This window comes from Loxodonta africana, chromosome 3 (assembly GCF_030014295.1).
Source record: "Loxodonta africana isolate mLoxAfr1 chromosome 3, mLoxAfr1.hap2, whole genome shotgun sequence".
NCBI classification, from domain to species: Eukaryota; Metazoa; Chordata; class Mammalia; order Proboscidea; family Elephantidae; genus Loxodonta; species Loxodonta africana.
In genome coordinates, this window is record NC_087344.1 from 179,472,085 (window position 1) to 179,476,274 (window position 4,190).

General features: G+C 43.2%; 1 non-coding gene across 1 annotated transcript; it reads left to right on the plus strand.

The window, feature by feature from the left end:
* Positions 1-3,515: 3,515 nt before the first annotated feature.
* Positions 3,516-3,589, plus strand: TRNAN-GUU (transfer RNA asparagine (anticodon GUU)). Its single transcript has one exon. It is a non-coding gene; the product is annotated as a tRNA-Asn (tRNA).
* The last annotated feature ends 601 nt before the right edge of the window (positions 3,590-4,190 follow it).

Sequence of the window (4,190 nt, forward strand, 5' to 3'; positions counted from 1 at the left end):
AGCTCTTCCAAAACATCTACTTAAGTTCTTTCATTTACTTAATTCCTTCAGATAAAGTAATTTGGTACCCTTCTCTATCCCTCCCCCCAACAAAAAATCCAACGACCCAAGTTCTTTAAATGAGCAAAGGACTAGCAGATACTTCTGAAAGGAAGCTAAACACATGACCAATAACGCAAATAAGAGAGTGCTCAGTATCATTAGTTGTCAAATGGATATTAAAACCCACACTGAGATACCATCACTCCCAGTAGAATGGTTAAAACTATAAAGACTGAAAACACCCAATCTTGGTGAAGATGTGGAACAACCACAACCTCACACATTGTTGGGGGCAAAGTAAAGTGCTACAACTACTTTGAGAAAAGTTTTTGACAGTTTTTCTGAAGTTAATCATATGCTTTTCCTTGGTACAAGCAATTCTTCATCTAGATAATTTTCAAAGGCAAATTAAAACATATTTCCACAAAACTACTCATGGAAACAATGTTCACAGCAGCTTTATTCACAATAGTCAACACTGGAAACAACCCACATGTCCACTCTCCATTGACTGGTAAAGAAACTGTGGTATATTGTGCAATGGAATACTACTTAGTAATAAAAAAGGGATGAAACTCGGTGATATAGTCAATGACATGGATGAAAATCACAGATATTATGCAGAGAGAAACAATGTGGGGAAGAAAGGTACACATGCTATGATTCCATTTAGACAAAGTTCTATAAAAAGCAAAACTAATTTAATGTGAAAAAAATCACATTTTTGACAGTAGTTGTCAATAAATAATGCAGTCAATGAGAATGATTTGCTGATTCCTCTAATTATAGCATTATTGATTGAGTAGGCACTAAATCAAGGCATATCTAGCAGCAACAATATAAAGTAGAATTTCTTTTTTGGTCCAATCTTCAGATGAAAATGTTGAGGCACATAATGTTTAAGACACTTAACCAAGAACATATATGAGATGAACAAGATTTCTAGGCCACAACCTGTGTCTCTCTGGGTCCCTCTAGCTGTTTCACGTTTTTATGGGTTGATCAGCTGCAAAGAAGGAAGAAGAGAAGGACAGAGAAGAGGAGAGGAGAGAGACAAGTGAGGGGGAGATGGAGGGAAGCATGGGCCCTGTAGCTGACAGAGAGCAGGGCAGATAATTGTTGCAAATGTTTTGACAATATAGAGAAGATTTCTGTGAGGCCAGGGAATTGGCGGTTGACAAGCTCGCTGTGGGCAGGATGGGAATTTGAGATGTCATTGATTAAAAGCTATAACAAAAACTCTAAAGATCCTAGTGGAAACTTTAGGAGCATACACTTACCATCCTGTGGTAGAAATATTTCTTAGAGAGTGCAATGGGATAAACTATAAAATAAAAATAAATATAAATTGAATTTCATCAAATATAAAAGCTGAAGCTCATGAAAAATCACCTAAGCGAGCGAAAAGGCTAGCCACAGACTGGGAGAAGATATTTGCAACATGCTTATGTGAAAAGTGGCTCAAATCTTGAATATATAGAGAACTTTCAAAAATCAATTTAAAAAGCCAAGCCAATTAAAAGTGGACAAATGTCTTGAATAGGCTTTCTCCACAAAGCAGAATTTCTAAGTGGCCAGAGGCCACTAAGAAAATATGTTCAACATTATTACTCAATAGGGAAACAAATTAAAACCACAATAAGATACCATTAAACACTCACCAGAATGGGTACATTCAAAAGACAGAGAACACCGAGGGCTGTCAGAACGGAAAGAAAAGCGAGAAATCTTTCTAGAGGACTGTTTGCCCCATGACCTGTTATATATTGAAGGGAAATGAATGCACATATCCACAAAAAGGAGCCCTGGTGGCGCAGTGGTTAAGAGCTTGAATCCACCAGCTGCTCCTTGGATACCCTGTGGGGTAGTTCTACTCTCTCCTATAGGGTCGCTATAAGCTGGAATCCACTAGGTGGCAACAGGTTTGGTTTTTATGGGTCCACAAAAAGACAGAACAAGAATATTCATAGCAGTCCTTTGAAGAATAGCCAAAATTGGAAATGATCCAAATGTCCATCAACTTTGGCGTGTTCACACATTGGAATAACACTCATGGACAACATAAAAATTAAAGAGCGACAACATAAAAATTAAGGAGCGATGACTGCAACAACATAGGTATATCTCAAAAACATAAGGTCGTATTAAAAAAAAAAAAGCCAGATGCAAAAAAAAAAAATACACATTCATTCCTGTGAATTTCAAGAGCAGGCAAAACTAATCTCTAGAGAGAGACCTCAGAATAGTGATTAAGCCAGAAAGGGTGGGGGTGGGCTGGAGAGGAACTCTAGCGACCTTACCGGAATGGTGGGAATTTTCTATACCTTAATATGAATGTTTTGTCAAAATTCAATAAGCTGGGCAGTAGTATTCTGTGTGAATTATATTTCAATAATTTACTGGTAGCATAAAAATTGAGGACGAGATGGAGACAAACCCGTGTTGGCCTTCGCAAGGAGTTTGTTCTACTGTAAACGCATTCAAAGCTCACCCTGGCTTCATGTAAGAAAGCCCCAGTGATATCTGAAATACCTCCCAGAAACACGACCATGACCACATCATCTCATTAACGAAAGTAAACGGGAGGGCTGACTAAAAGGCAGCCTGTCGCCTTTTGCTCCGACTGGGGCACGTCCAGGGCTCCGGACGACCAGGCCCAGGTTTGCGCGCTGTCGTGTCTTTCTGAACTTCTCCCCCGCACGGCTCTGAAGGGCGAGCTGAAGCCCTGCTCTCTGGCCGCAGGTAAAGGGCGCTGCCGGGACTCGACCCGATCCCAGGTGCTGCGTCTGCAAGGAGCGCACAAACCACTCTATTCGTGGCTTCACACTCTTCACGTAAAACGATTCAGACCATTATGCTACTTTATTCTCGGACAGTTGCAGGTGCTCGGCTTTTCTCCCTTTCATGCCCTCTCTCTTCGCCTTCCTCTCCATTTTGTTACACCATAAAAACCATTCTTTCCTCCCCAGGACCCCGCCAGTGTCTCTGCACCGGCCTCCTGGAGGCCTTGTCCTCGTCCACGCCTCCCTGCTTTCCTTCGCTCCTCTTCACGGTTCCCCTTTCCCACTTATCTTCCCCGCTCCCGTCCCACCGACCCCAGCCTAGTGGAGCCGGGGGGCGTCCAGCGGCGCGGGCGGGAGGAGCAGGCGACGCGAAGGGACGTCCCGGAGCCCACCGGGCGCAGCAGGTCGTGGGCCCCACTGGGCTCAGGCGGGGATCGCAGACCTGGGGGTCTCCGGTGGTCGCTGGCTTCTGAAGCCGGCAGGGAGCAAGGAGGGGCGAAAGCCATTCGGCTGCCCTTCTGGCCTCGGAATCGCCTAACACACAGGTTTCAAATGTGACCAACAACACGATTCGTCGCCCCAAAAGGTCCGGTGTTCCAAGGCTTTGGAGCCTGAGCAGTTGTCCCGCAGAAAGCGGGTGGCAAGGTCTGGTGGTCACGAATACTCCTCGTTAAGCCAAGGCGCCCAGTTGTCTCTGTGGCGCAACCGGTTAGCGCGTTCGGCTGTTAACCGAAAGGTTGGTGGTTCGAGCCCACCCAGGGACGAGATTGCAAGAGTTTATTTTATAAAAGCAAAATGTTGCAGCTGTTTGCTCTGTAGATTCTCTCACGTAAAAGCAAGGAGACCTCGCTTCCCCTCAGTGTCTTAGTCACAACCTGAGGACCTAATCCTAGGCGTTCTCAGATTCTCCCTGAGAACAAGGTAAGTTTGTAGCTGAGAATTGAGAGTTGCTAAAAGAGCAAAATCATCATCGGCACTGTCTTCTGAAGTACCTTTGATACCCGTTTGTCTCCTATTAGCCAGATGCAGTCTTGTCAGCTCCTACTCATAGTGACCCCAAGTATGACAGAATGAAATGGTAATTTTACTTTTTCCATATAACTTGGAAATTAAGTTGGTTTGTGGTTTTCATTATTACGAAGAATGCCACAGTCATCATTCTTGTACACATATCTTTGGACCCTTGTGCAAGTATTTCTACAGGGTAGAGTCCTCAAAGACCAATTGTTCTATCGTTGTGTTGACATGGTTTTCTATGATTCCATTTTATCTCCTTTGTCTGCTTATTAGCTGTATCTCTTTGTTATTCTAGTGATTTAAAATTTTTTTTGTAGTTTTTCTCTTCTAAATTTTATTTATCTTGTT